Here is a 15,382-nt window from a genome sequence, read left to right as displayed (position 1 = left end):
TCCTCTTCCTCCCCTCTAAAGTGTGCCCTATGTCCATGGAGAACAGGCCTGGAGAAGAGCAAATATCATCCTAATTTTCAAAAAAAGAAAAGAAAAGAGAGTCTATGAACTATGAGCTAGTAAAATTGACTTAGATTCCTGGAAGAATTCTAGAATGGATTTGTGAGAGTTGTTACTGAACATCTAGAAAAAGACTCGATGACTACAAAGAGCCAACATCATTTCAATAAGAGTAGGCCAGGCCCAAGCTTGGTCCTGAAAAAGAGCTACAATAAGATGTCATTCCCCCAGTTCTTTGCAGAGGGGAGCATAGTTTTAGAATATGGCTTATAACATCAGACTTTTTTTAATATGTTGGTTCAGTTTTGCTGAATTTATTTTTTCCTCTCTAAGGAGAAGTCTCAATGGAGAAACTGAGGAGCTTGCTTCTGGTCTGCTAATCATATGGTGAATGGGAGGTTTTTGATTGGCTTTAGAGGTATTGAAAAAGCCTCCATCTAGTGAGAGACAACACTGTAAAGGAATAGGCCGTAGGGTCTTCTCCCCATCGAGGCCACCTGGCCATTAAGACCCTGAGAAATAGGCCTTATTCCTTGCCTCTGCATTTATAGGAAAATAAAGGGAGTGGAGTCACCAACCTTGAGAGTTTCTAAAGGCCAGAAAAGCAAACCACAGGAATTTGTGAGTCAGAGTCCAGATTGTATTTTGCAGCCAACCCAGTATCAATCCCCTGAAGAGCAAGGAGTGACCTTTGGAGTCATCTCCTGGACCCAGGCCAATAAAAGCAGAGATGAAGACACATCTGGTAGCTATGTCTCATGTGGACATTGGTGGGACCGATGCTATATAAAAACTGAGTGAAGTTTTGAGCTTTCTCCCCCCAGAGACTGAGGTAGTGTAGGAGAGAGTAGGCCTTTGAGGAATTGTTTGCACATTTGTTCTTGCTATACTTTTGACATAAATATCCCTTTGTAAAAGCTAATTGATGTTAAGTGAATAATGGGACCTAGAGTGCTAGTAAAACTAGAATGCCCAAGGGGCAGCTAGGTAGTGCAGTGGATAGAGCACTGGCCCTGAAGTCAGGAAGACCTGAGTTCAAATCCGGCCTCAAACCAAACACTTGACACTTACTGGCTGTGTGACCCTGGGCAAGTCACTTAACCCCAATTGCCTAAAAAAAAAAAACAACTAGAATGCCCAACAATGGGAAAGGGGGACATTACCTGTGGGGATTTGAGCCAATGGCAATAGAGGAAGAGCTACCCCACAAACCCCTCAAGATACCCTAAAACTCTGACGGGAAGATTTTTAAATTTTTTTATTGTAAGAGGTGATTCTCTGCAAGGGGCTGGGGAATGAATACTGTGGAAAATGTAGGTAATGTTAAAACAAAAGATATCAATATTTCCCTTTTCCAGCAGAATTGCTAAACTGATAGTGGAGGACAACATTGCTAACACAGTTTATTTAGTTCTTAGGAAAATTTCTGATAAAGAATCTCATGATGTTCTTAGGGAAAAGATGTAGAGATATAGGCTAGATGAGAGTACAAATAGATGGACTTAGAGCTGATTGAATGTCTGGACTCAAAGAATAGTCATTAATGGCTCCATGCCAGCTTGGGAAAAGATCACCATCTGGGTGCCTCTGGAAACTCTGCTTGGTCCTATGCTATTTAACATCCTGATCAATGACTTGGCATCCTTATCAGATGTTCATATGATAGACATCTGAGAGGAATAGCTAATGCCTTGGAAAACAAAATCAGGATCCAAAGACATCCTAACAAGCTTGAACTGTAGGCTGAATCAAATAACATTCATTTTAATCTAGAAAAGTATGGTTTTATAGTTGGGTTCAAAACATCAACTTCACAAATACGATATTGAGGGATGCATAGCTAGACACTGTTTTGTCTGAAAAAAAAATCTGGTAGTTGTATTGGGCTGCAAAGTTGATACAGATCAACAGTGTGATACGGCAGACAAAAAGATCTAATGAGACCTTGGGCTGCATTAAGAGAGGTATCACTTCCAGGAATAAGGAGGTGACAGTCCTGCTCTATTTTGTTCTCGTCAGACCACATCTGTAGTGCTGTGTCCAGTTCTGGATACCACAGCTTGGGAAGAATGTTGTTAAGCTGTAGAACATCTATGCTGGATGAGGGCCCTTAGTCCAAGGAGTATGGAGAATGATTGATGCTTTTGCCTGGGGAAGAAATAGCTGCCTTCCAGTGTTTAAAAATCTGTCCGTTGAAAAAGAGATTGGATTTCTTCTACTTGATCTCAAGACGGGCTTCCTTTAAGAGCCCAAAAAGCAGAACTAGAAACAATAGGTAGAAGGTACAAGGAGACATGAACACTTGTTGTAAGGAAAAAGTTCCTGATAATAGAATCATCAAAATGGGGAATAAACTTCCTTAGGAAGTCTATGAGTTTCCCATTGTTAGAGTCATCGAGTAGAAACTGGAGAGCCCTTTATCATCTATGTTGCAATGGGGGTTCTCATTTAGACATTGTCTTATCTATTATTGGACATTATCATTAGCTATCATTTGGACATTACCATTAGACCTTGAGGTCCTTTCAATTCTAAACTTTGTGATTCCTGTAATCAAGCAACAAGCATTTATTGAGCACCTACTAGGTACTAGACACTATGCTAGGTATGGGGGATATAAAGATAAAAAAGAAATAGTCCCTGCTCTCAAGGAATTTACAATCTATTCAGGGAGACATAGGCATACGTAAGTAGAAACACAATCATAAAGAGAAAATAAATCCAAGGTAGTTTAGGGAAGGAAGACAATAATAGCTAGGATGATCCGATCTTTTGTTTTTATATCACCTAAATTTCCACCAGAGCAGCTAAGTGGCACAGTGTATGGAGCACTGGGCCTGGAGTTAGGTATAGACTTGAGTTCAAATCTTACCTCAGACATTTACAAGCTGCGTGACCCTGGGAAAGACCTTTAACCCTATTCACCTCAGTTTCCTCTGAAACAGTAAAATGAGCTGGAAGAGGAATGGCAAACCACTCCAGTATCTTTGCCAAGAAAACCCTAAATGCGGTCATGAAGAGTCAGACAGAAGTGAAAATGACCAAACAACAAATTTCCCCCAAGATCCGTTCTCTTCCCCCTCTCAGAGTCAGACCTTGTATCAAAGAATTTTTAAAGAGAAAAATGAGCAAAACCAATCAATACATTGAAAACATTGGACATTATATGCAATGTTCTATACCAGTGGAGTACCCCTTTCCCACACCCCTCCCCCACATAACATCTGCAGAGAAGAGGAGGAGGAGGTGTCTTCCTCTTATCTTTGGAGCAAAGCTTGCTCTTTGAAGTTTTGCAACATTCATTCTCAACTACTTTATTGTTGGCTTGAATTTATTCTTGAAAGAAAGAAGGGATTCCACACAGTGGAGGCAAGATGGAAGCTTGTTTCATGCATGGTGGGTGTCCAGTGCAAAGACAGGGAGTCAGGAAATAGAGTGTTGCATGTAAGGAACAATAAGCAAAAAAGACAGTTCGGCTGGACCATCGAGTGCAGAACAGGGAGCGTATAATGTACATACTGAGGCTAGAAAGGCAGGTTAGGCCCACGTTGTGAAGGGCTTCAAAAACCAAACCGAAGGGTTTAGGTTTCATCCCAGAGGCAACAGGAAGCTCCTGGAATTTACTGAATCGTGTAGTGACATCATCATAACTTAAGAAAATCACTTTGGCAGCTGTGCTGGATTGGAGTGGAGAAAGACTTGAGGCAGGAAAATAAATTAGGAGCCCACAGCAGTAGTCAGATAAGAAGCTGTGAGGCTTTGAACTAAGATTGTAGCTATGTGAGAAGTAAGCAGGAGGTGGAGACAAGAGATGGTAGAGGTAGAAACTACAAAATTAGGCAACCAATTGAATATTTGGGGTGAGGAAGAGTAAGAAATTGAAGATTAATGCAAAAGTTGCAAACCTGAGAGACCACATGATAGCAACCTTAATAGAAATAGGGAAGTTCAGAAGAAAGATGGGTTTGCAGAAAAAGATAGTGAATTCTGTTTTATATGTGTTAAGTTTGAAATACCTATAGGACATCTTTTTAAAAATACCCGGGGGGGAGGGGAGTTAGTGATAAGGACCAGAGCTCAAAACATGTGGGACTGGACATAGAGATTGAGGAGTAATCTGCATACAGATGATAAACTCATGGAAGCTGACGACATTGCCTAGTGAGAGAATGTGTGAAGAAAGCAGAAGAGGGCCCAGGACAGAGCCCTGGGATATACCACAGATAGGGGATGTGATCTGGATGATGAGCCAACAAAAGTGATTGAGAAGCATCAAACAAGTAGAAGACAAATGAAACAGGGTCAAAAATAACAGGGTCAAAAAGAGAGAATATCTGGGGGTAGATAGAGCACTGGCTCTGAAGTCAGGAGGACCTGAGTTCAAATCCAGCCTCAGACCAAACACTTGACACTTACTAGCTGTGTGACCCTGGGCCAGTCACTTAACCCCTGTTGCCTAAAAAAAAATGCAAAAAGAGAGAATATCTAGGAAGAAAGAGTAATAACCTATACCAGATGTTGCAGAAAGTCTAAGAAGGATGAGGATTGAAAAAACATCATCAGCTCTGGCAGTTAAATAGATCACTCCCAATGTACCAAATCTCTAATAAAATTTTTAAAAGCAGATTAAAGCAGTTCTGAGGCTTTGTCTCACACCTATCAGATTGACAAGGTTGACCAAGAAGAAAATGAGGTACTACAGGAAAAACAGACACATTGATACATTCTTTGTGGAGTCATGAACTAGTTTAATCATTCTAGAAAGCAATTTGGAATTATACCCAAAAAGTTACTATGGCCTAGCAATATTACTACTATGCCTGGAAATTCATACCCTCAAGGAAATCAGAGAAAGAGGAAATGGTGCTATAGGTACAAACATTTATTTATAGTAGCTATTTTGATAGTGGAAAAGAACTGTCAACTAAGTGAGTATCAATCAATTAAGGAATAGCTGGACAAATTATGGCATGTGAATGTAGTTGAATTTTATTGTGCCATAAGAAAGTAAGGGTTTTAGAGAAACTTGAGAAAACTATTTCAGAGTGAGATTATTGGAACCAGGAGAATAATGTATACATTTACAACAACATCGTAAAGACAAACAACTTTGAAAGCCTTAAGAACTCTAATCATCTAAATGTTGGAGAGGATGTGGGAAAACTGGGACACTAACGCACTGTTGGTGGAATTGTGAACTGATCCAACCATTCTGGAGAGCAATTTGGAACTCTGCCCAAAGGGCAATTAAATTGTGCATATCCTTTCATTCAGCAATACCACTGCTGGGTCTGTATCCCAAAGAGATCATAAAAAAGGAAAAAGAACTTAAGTGTACAAAATATATTTATAGCAGCTCTTTTTGTGGTGGCAAAAAATTGGAAATTGAGAGGATGCTCATCAATTGGGGAATGGCTGAACAAGCTGTGGTATATGAATGTAATGGAATATTATTGTGCAATAAGAAGTTATGAGCAGGCAGATTTCAGAAAAACCTGGAAAGACTTATGTGAATGGATACATAATGAAATGAGCAGAACCATGAGAACATTGTACACAGTAATAGCAACGTTGTATGATGATCAACTACGAATGACTTAGAGCTTCTCAGCAATACAATGATCCAAGACAATTTCAAAAGACTCATGATGGAAAACGCTATCCACATCCACAGAAAGAATTGATGAAATCTAAGTCTGAATGCAGATCAAAGCATACTATTTTCACTTTATATTTTTCATGTTTTTTTTTCCATTTGGTCTATTTCTTCTTTCACATTACTAATGTGAAAATATGTTCTAAATGTGATTCTATGATATGATATGATTCATATATGATGTGAAATATGATTCTAAATGCAAATCTACATCAACTTGCTTACCATTTGAGGAAGAGGGGAGGGATTGTCCAGATTTAAGGAAATGATGGAAAGAATGGTAATAGTGCAGATTAAACTTTTAAGTGTGTTGAGTACTTTCAGATAACTGATTGTTAGAAATTTACCAGCACATCCCTGAGTGTACCAGATGTGATAGTGACCAGATAGCAGAGGTTCTCAAAGGCTCTGCCTGTGGAGCAAAAGCTCAGGATTTACCCTGCAAGAAAGGCTTCCAATACAAGCCCAGTGATGGTCTTTGTTTTCTAAGGGCCACTCTAACTAAGAACTAGTTATGAAAGTCAAAATGGTACATTGTTCAGAGTGCCAGACTTAGGGCTGGGAAGACTGAAGTTCAGAGCCTATCTTTAGATTCTTACTAGCGGTATGACCCTCAGAAAAATCACTTTACCCCTCTTTCTTCATTTGTAAATGAAGTAGTTGGACTAAATGGCCTTCAAAGTTCCTTCTAGCCCTCAAACTATGAACAGGAGGCTCATCTTCACCACAAAGTTAGCCATCACCAACTTTTTGAGCTATAGCAACTCATGAAACAATATCCTCTTCCCTCCTATTTTCTCCAGCAGATTGCTCCCTCAATCACTGCCTATCTTTTTTCAAGTCTTTAGTTTCTCCCAACTACTTGTTCCTTACCTGCTGCCTACAAACAAGTTCATATCTCCCCCATCCTTAAAAGATCTTCCCTAGCCCATACTGTTGGGCAGCTAGGTGGTGCAGTGGATAGAGTGCTGGTCCTGGAATCAGGAAGACTCATTTTCATGTGAGTTTAAATCTTGGCTCTACCTGTGTGATTTTGGGCAAGTCACTTAATCTCTGAGGGCCTCATTTATAAAATGAGGGAGTTGGATTAAATGACCTCTAAGGTCCCTTCCAGCACTAAATCTACATTCCTCTAATCACAGGCATTTATATATTGTTTTAAGGTTTGCAAAGCACTTTATAAATATTATTTCATTTTATTCTCACAACAACTCTGGGAGGTAAGTGCTATTACTATCCTTCTTTTACAGATGAGAAAACTGAGGCTGAGGGACTGATAGAAGTTAAATAACTTGCCCAAGGTCATACAATGAATAAGTTTCTCAAAAGGACTTGAACATAGATCTTTCTAAATCTGAATCCAGCACTCTGACTACTGCTTCATCTAACTGCCCATGTAAACCTGTGATCTGTAAAATGTGAGAGATTTAGACTAGATCAGGAGTTCTTAAAACTTTTTTATGTATGGACCCCATTATCAGTCCAGTGACGCTTAAGGACACCTTTTCTGAATAATATTTTAAATGCATAAAACAGAATACATGGGATTACAAAGAAAACCAAAAATTAGTGGAAAAAAAGATGTCAGTGGAAAAAAAAATTAGTGTAAAAAAAGTTCACCAATTCCCTTAGATTTATCTATAGACTGTAAGTTAAGAAGCTTTGGACTAGATGAACTGTGATCTACAACTATGATCCTAAGACCTTTCTTTTCTGGGTTCCAAAACTATTATGATTCCTACCCCCTCACCCACACACACACACACACACACACACACACACACACCAACTTATTACTACCAGTCTTGGTCCCTTCTTGAGATTTATGTTGATCTGCCTTATGACATGTATTGAGTTTTTCTAAAAAATAAATTTATTAATGATTATGGGGGGGGAAGTGAAAAAATTCACTGACAGAAAATAGACTGCTGGTTCAGAAAAGAGGGGGAGGGTATTCTATGATGGCTTAATCCAAAGAGGGGGAAGGAGAAGTACCCAGCTACAAATTCAACTAGAGCCTAAGCTCCTCTCAAATGTAGGCCCTAAAAAGCTACACCCAGATTCCAGGTATGCTTTGGTTCAATATCTACTCAAAACTACAGCTCACAAGCTCTCTCTTCTCCTCCTCCTCCTCCTCCTCTTCTTCCTTTTCCTCCTCCTCCTTCTCCTCCTCCTTCTTCTTCTTCTTTTCCTTCTTCTTCTTCTCTTCTTCTCCTTCTTCTTCTTCTCCTCTTCCTCTTTCTCTTCCTCCTCCTCCTTCTTTTGCAAGAGCAACTCAAAGTATTCACTAACTCAGAACAAATGCACATGGTTAGACAGAAGGGCAAGGTAAATAGCTAGAAAAATCCTTCCCCCCCACCCCATACAAACAGAAACATGCTTTGTCACATATTCCCACTCTTCATGTGGGAGAGAGAAAATTTATAACATAGAAAAATAACTCATCTAGGGCTACACACCATCTGGAACAACACTCTGCCTCTCCAACTATTGAGTGCTGCTTCTGATGTCACTTGTAGGTATACTTATATCATCTACTGGTCTAATTTTCTTATTGAGCTATAAGTTTCTGTTTCTCTACTCAGCTGCTGCTGTTCTCTATTGGCTCCCCATTGAGCCACTCGTTCATATGTTGGTTTTCCCTTGAGTTACTACTGCTCATTTCTGGCTATACACTGATTTGCAGCTGTTAAGGACATTCTTTTCTGCAGGGCAGTGTTTACAGAATAACCCATACCTCATCATTATTTCAGCTCTTTTGTGTTTCAAACCAACAGCTCCACACAGTCAGCACAAAGGAAGTTCCTTAAAACAAGTTGCTCAGTTAAACTGCTTTTCTTCCCCCTCAATACAACTTCCCCAGGCCTGCTTTGCCTCCATGCAAATTCCCTTTGACTCCCATTATGTTTCATGGAAGTTAATACTGAGTGTCTGAATTCAATAAGCTTTTAAGTATCTGCTGTGTGGGAGCACTGTGCTAGTCAATGGGGGATATGAAAACAAAAATGAAAAAAAATCCCTGTCTTCAAGAAACGTACATTCTACTGATGGATACCACGAAGTGTCATAGGATCATAGTTTTAGGACTAGAAGAGACTTTAGAAATCAACATGAAAATGGTCCAAAGGGTTCAGGTTCAAAATTCTTTAATGGTTCCTTAAGCAAGAAATGACTGCCCAATTTGCTATAAATATATTTTGTCTCTGTGATAAGCATGTGAATGTTTTTTTCTTAATATTTTATAATTATGTAATGTAAATTTTAATTTGGTGCTGGGGGGGCAAAAGGGTGTCATTATAGTTATTGTGAGCACTTAATGCATAAATCTAAAAGAATATTATACAAAGAATATTAAATTACTTTGGGGGTTCTCAAGCCACGTTTTGTTATTGTTGAAAGATATTCACAGAACAAAAACATGAGGAACCACTGAACAAGGAGAATCCACTCTCAGTCAACCAACACTTATTAAGTACCTATTGTGTGTCAAGCACTGTGCTAAGCTATGGGAATACAAAGAAAGTCAAACAATAAATAGACCCTGCTCTCCAAGAGCTCACAATCTAATGGAGAAGACAATATGCAAATAAACAAGAAATAGACAGTAAAAACTGGGTCTTAGAGGGAAGGCAGTAGGATTAAGGAGAACTGGAAAAGGTAAGACTTTATCAGAAACTTAACAGAAGTCAGAAAAGGAAGAGATGAGGAGAGAAAATGTTCCAGGCATGAAGGACAGCCAACGAAAATGCTCAGTCATGAGATGGGCTGTCATATACAAGGAATAGCAAAGAAACCAATTTCACTGGAACCAAGACTATGTGATGGTGGGAGGCAGGGAGAGAAGGGTGTGCATGTAAGGTTTAAGAAAACTAGAAAAGTCAGAGGGAATCAGGTTTATTAAGGGCTTTAAAAGCCAAACAGAGGATTTTCAACTTGAATCTGAAGATGTTAGGGAGTCAATGGATTTTTTGATGAAGGGTGGAGATTGATATGGTCAGAACTGCATTTAAGAAGATCTTAGAAAATCAATTTGACAGTTCAGTGGAGTATTGATTGAAGTGAAAGACTAGAGGTATGAAGACCAACCAGCAGGTTCTTGCAATAGTTCAGACATTAAGTGATGACAGCCTGTACCAGGGTTGTAGCAGTGTCAGAGGAAAAGAGACATATTCAAGAGATGTTGTGAAGATGGAGATGACAGGACTTGACCACTGATTGGATATGGAGAGTAGAAGTGAGAGACAGTGAGGAATTGAGGATCACACCTAGGTTGTGAGACTGGGTAAGTGGGATGATAGTGGTACTCTCAAGAGTAAAAGGGAAGTTAGGAAAAAGGGAGGGTTTGGGAATAAAGATAATGAGTTCAGCTTTAGGTAATTGCTTAAGATACATACAAGGCCTACAATTCAAGATGTTTAAAAAGTGGTTGGTGGTTAGAGGAAAAGTGAAGGCTGGATTAACCTGATCTGAAAGTTATCTGGATAAAGATGATAATTGAAACCACAGAAGTAATGAGATTACCAAGTGAAATAGTATAAAGGGTAAAGAAAAAAGGAGCCAGGATAGAACCTTGGGCAACCCTACTATCAGTGGACATGGCCTGGATGATGATCCACCAAAGATGACAAAGAAGGAGCAGACCGATAAACAGGAGAACCAGGAGAGAATAGTTGCCATGAACACCTAAAAAGGAGAGACTATCAAGAAGGTGACTGACAAAGAAGACTGCTGAGAAGTCAAGAAGAATGAGGACTGAATAAAGGGCATTGTTGTTGTTGTTGTTGTTGAGTCATTCAGACATGGCCAACTTTTCATAACCCCATTGACCATATTATGTCAGATCCTTCTATGCTCCACTATCTCTCAAAGTCTGCCCAAGTTAATGTTTCCATGGCATTATCTATCCATTCCATCTGCCATGTTCTCCTTTTGCTTTCAATCTTTCCCCACATCAGGGTCTTTTCCAATGAGTTCTGTCTTCTCATTGTGTGGCCAAAGTATTTAAGCTTCAGCTTCATTATTTGTCCTTCCAGTGAACAGCCTGAATTAATTTCCACAAGTATTGACTGATTTGCTCCCCTGCTGTCCAAGGAACTGTCAAAAGTCTTTTCCAATACCACAATTCAAAAGTGTCATTTCTGTGGAACCTCAGTTTTCCTTATAGTCAAACTCTCAGAGCCAAACATTGCTACTAGGAAAACCATATCTTTGGCTATATGGACCTTTGTTGGCAAAATTATATCTCTGCTTTTTAGTATGATGTTCTGATTTGCCATAGCTTTCTTTCCAAGGAGCAAATGTCTCTTAATTTCGTGGCTGCAGTGATGGTCTACAGTAGTCTTTGAGCCAAAGAATATAAAATCTGAAACTGCTTCCACTTCTTCTCCTTCCATTTGCCAGGAAGTGATGAGACCAGTTACCAAGATCTAAGGTTGTTTGTTTTGTTTTTTTACATTAAGCTTCAAGCCCGTTTTTACACTTTCCTCTTTCACTCTCATCAATATGCTTCTTAATTCCTCTTCACTATCTATCATCAGAGTGGTATCATCTACATATCTGAGATTGTTGATATTTCAATTAGACTTAGCAATTAAAAAATCATCAGTAACTTTTGAGAAAGCAATTTCTGTTGAATGATGAAGTCAGAAGCCAGATTACAAAGAGTGAGAGAAAAAGAAGTGGAAACACAATCTTCTCAAGGAGTTTAGCCACAAAAAGGAGAGATACAGGATGATAGCTAATGGGAATGGCTGGATCAAGAAAAGGCTTTGAAGATGGAGATGACATAGATGGGTTTGTAAGCAATAGAGAGGTAGACAGTAGTAAGAGAGTAACTGAATATTAATGAGACAATAAAGATGGTAGAGGGGACAATCTGATGGAGAAGATAAGATAGAATGAGATCACTTTTGTACAAGGAGTTTACTTTGTCAAGGAAAAGGGCCATGTCATTTTGTGAGACAGGGATAAAGGAGATAGTAGACAAAGGGATCTGAGTGATGTGAGATGAGGAACATGGAAGAAAAGCTCTTTGAATGGCTTCAATTTTTTTAGTGAAATGTGAGGGAAGATTCTCAGCTGAGAGGGTGAGGAAGGGGGAAGCTATGGGAGGTATAAGAGGGTGAAAAGGTTTGGAAAAGCCACCATGGGGAGTGGAATAATCAGTCAATTGTGGAGGTATAAAAAGATTGTCTTGCTATGCTGAGGGTCCTGTTGAGATTATGTAACAGAAACTCATAATAAATGAATTACCATTTTTTTTGAGGATACATAGGAGCTGAACTAGAAAGAACTGTGGGAACCAAGCTACGCCTGGAGAATTTGCACTAAGGATTAGATTAGCAAATTATAGCACTATTCAATTTCACCACGGAGAATCTTTTGGGGGGAGCCTAGACTTTGGGGGGGGTGTTAAGTGACTTGCCCAGGGTCACACAGCCAATGTCAAGTGTCTGAGATCCGATTTAAACCTAGGTCCTCCTGACTTCAAGGCCAGTGTTCTATCCACTGGGCCACCTAGCTGCCCCCTAAGGAGAATCTTTTCTTTCTTTTTTTTTTATTAATTTATTTATTTTTTGTTTTCAACATTCACTCTCACAAGATTTTGAGTTACAAATTTTTCCCAGCTCATCCTTTCCCCCACCCCAAGATGGCGTGCATTCTGAATACCTCTTCTCTAATCTGCACTCCCTTCTATTTCAGCCTCCTTCTCTTATCCCCTTCCCCTTCTATTTTCCTATAGGGCAGGATAGATTTCTATACACCATTGCCTGTATATCTTATTTCCCAGTTGTATGTGAAAACAGTTTTTAACATTTGTTTTTAAAACTTTGGGTTCCAAATTTTCTCTCTCCCTCCCTCTCCACCTACCCTCATTGAGAAGGCAAGCAACTCGATACAGGTTATCCATGTGTAGTCATGCAAAACACTTCCATAGTAGTCATGTTGTGAAAAACTAACTATATTTCCCTTCATCCTATCCTGCCCCCATTTATTCTATTCTCTCCAAGGAAAATCTTTTAAAGGAATTTTCAATTACCTATAACCCTATTCTGAATATTACTCTATATAGCACTTTTCTGTCATGAATACATCCCTAGGAAGTACAACTGGATGATCTTGGGTTTATGGAGCATACAAGTTGGGAATGATTTAATCAATGCTAAAGCCAAATACCAAAATTCAGTGGTGATGGCAGAAGGAGAGGTAATTAGGAAGCTCATATAACAGATCTTATAAAATTTCATAGTCTCTCAGGGCTAGAATCTTGAAGAACATCTACTCCAATCTCTTCCCTACAACTTCTTTTTTGGGGGTTTGTACAGACTCTGCTGGCATACCCTCAACCTAGAGAGCTAAGGAGCATGGGGTAGTGGAAAGAAAGATGGATTAGGAGTCAAAGAACCTGGGTTCTAGTTCTAACTCTGTTATCTACTATCTGCAACATTGGGCAAGTACTTTCCCTTCCCTGGCCCTCAGTCTCATCATCTGTAAAATGAAAGAGTTGTACTAGTCGGTCTCTAAGGCCCCTTTTAGCTCTCAATCCTATGATCCTAGGATAGAAGTCATGGTCTCTTCCTCCCAAGGATGCAAACTCAGGGCATGGACACAGCCTGGTCAAGATGCAGACTTTTTACCCTGAGCAATCCTCCCTGCAATAGAATACTGCTGATTGGCTGAGCCAGAGCCATGACTGGTCCCTGGGGGAGTCCTCAGGGAACCTGAGGAAGATTTTAACCTTCACACAGGGAGCCCAGTTCAAGTTCTCAGGTCCTGCCCATCCTGGTGAGTAAGAGATCTATGGCCAGTGGTGTCTGGGACTGAGGGAGGGGGCAGAGTGGCAGCAGGAGGAGGGGTTTCCATTTTTGCAGCCCCAATGCCCAATTAAGAAAAAAAAACTCTTGCAAAATAGGAGCTTGATAGGTATTTGTTGCTTTGAAATGAATTTAGTACAAAAAAGCAGCACTGTATAGTGGAAAGAGCACTGGCTCTCACTTCAGAGGACATGAGTTCAAATCCCACTTATCCTCTCTGGGCTTCAGTTTCCTCATCTACTGAATGAGGGAGTTGCACCAGATGAACCCTGAGGACTTTGAACTTTAAGTTATGATCTGATGGGAGAAACTGAAACCTATGCCACCAAAGCCTCTACCTGCCTGGACTTCTCTTGCTAACATGTCCCCCCAGGTTATATCCTTGAGCCCAGAAACCAGAAACCAGAGTCCCCAGAGATCCTGCTCATACCTGTCTCCTAATTACCTGATCCCCCCAAAAGGCCTCAAGTTTTAGTACTACACAAAAATCACAAACTCTCAGAGCATGAGTGGTCCTAAGAGGGCACTGAATCCAAATCATGCCTGGAGAAGAATTCTTTCTCTAGCAGCCTCTGCCTGACGTTCTCTCCAGGTAGCCTCTGCTTGAAGACCTCTATTGTGGGGGGAATCAGCTGCTTCCTAGGAATCCCATTTACCCATGGATTGCTCTCATTGCTAGAAGACATTTCCTTTCCTTTGAATTAAAATCAACCACCTTATAATTTTCCCTAAGTACTTCTAGTTCTGTCTAGGTAAGGACATAGAAAGATAGAAGGGGTAATAATTGCAGGGCAAGAGCATCCTGGCTCTGTTCCCAGCTGCTAAAGTCCAGAATTTTCTGCCAATGCCACCACCTGACAGTTTGGTGAATGCAGCGGCTCCAATCTCCCTGGGTACCTATCCCCTATCTCTCAGTCTGTCCTGAGTTTGGTGTTTAGGGAAAACCCATCCTCTTTTTCTCTAAGGCTTGAGGGTCTCCTAGTATCAATGGGTCTTATGTGTGATGGGGCACACAAAGATTGGTGTCCCCATACTACAATAGGATGGGGTGGGAGCCTGAGGTTTGTTTTAGGACTCACACTGAGGTCCAGCTGATCACAACCCAGTTACTTCTCTGCCTCAGGGATGTGGGTCTGTCTCTAAGTCTGTGGTTGTGTCCGAGAGTGCATCTGTGTCTTCGTGTTTGATTGTGCAGTACGGATATCAGCTTGCCCCGTGACTGTATTGAGAGTGTGTTTATGTGTGTATGTCTGAATATCTCTGTGGAAGAGTTAGTTATTCATATGGTAAGAAGTAAGATAGGGTGGGGAGGACTTAGCCCACAAATTCAGACACAAAAACAAATGCCTTCCTGTGAATTAAAACATTGAAACTTCCTGTATCATACACTTGCTTACCTGTGGGCTCCTGACTGTTACTTACTTTCTCTGGGCCTCAGTTTTCTTATCTATAAAATTAAAGGGTGGGATAAGATGGTCTTCCAGGTCTAGATCTGGGATCCTATATGCTTACTGTCAGCCAGCTTCAACTCTCTGGTCCTCTACAGTTTTCTTTCTTAAACCCAAGAAAAGTATCGTACAATTATTCTGCTTAAACTGTAACATATTTGGTTAAATTGACCCTTGATCTATCCCTCCCTCCTTAGAGAAGAGGGAAGACACGAGAAAAGTTGGGTCTCCTCGACAAAACATGGAAACATAAAAGGATAAGATCACCTTTGGAGGAGAAAGGGATAGAGGGACAGAAGGTCAGTCAGTCAACAAGCATTTACTAAGCCCTAGGACTTATTTGCTATAATCACTATGTACTAAGCCCTGTGAATATAAGGAACAGGAAAAACTAGGTCTTTGCC

This window comes from Phascolarctos cinereus, unplaced genomic scaffold (genome assembly GCF_003287225.1).
Source record: "Phascolarctos cinereus isolate Bilbo 61053 unplaced genomic scaffold, phaCin_HiC Scaffold_726;HRSCAF=1367, whole genome shotgun sequence".
NCBI classification, from domain to species: Eukaryota; Metazoa; Chordata; class Mammalia; order Diprotodontia; family Phascolarctidae; genus Phascolarctos; species Phascolarctos cinereus.
This window is presented reverse-complemented; position numbering follows the sequence as displayed.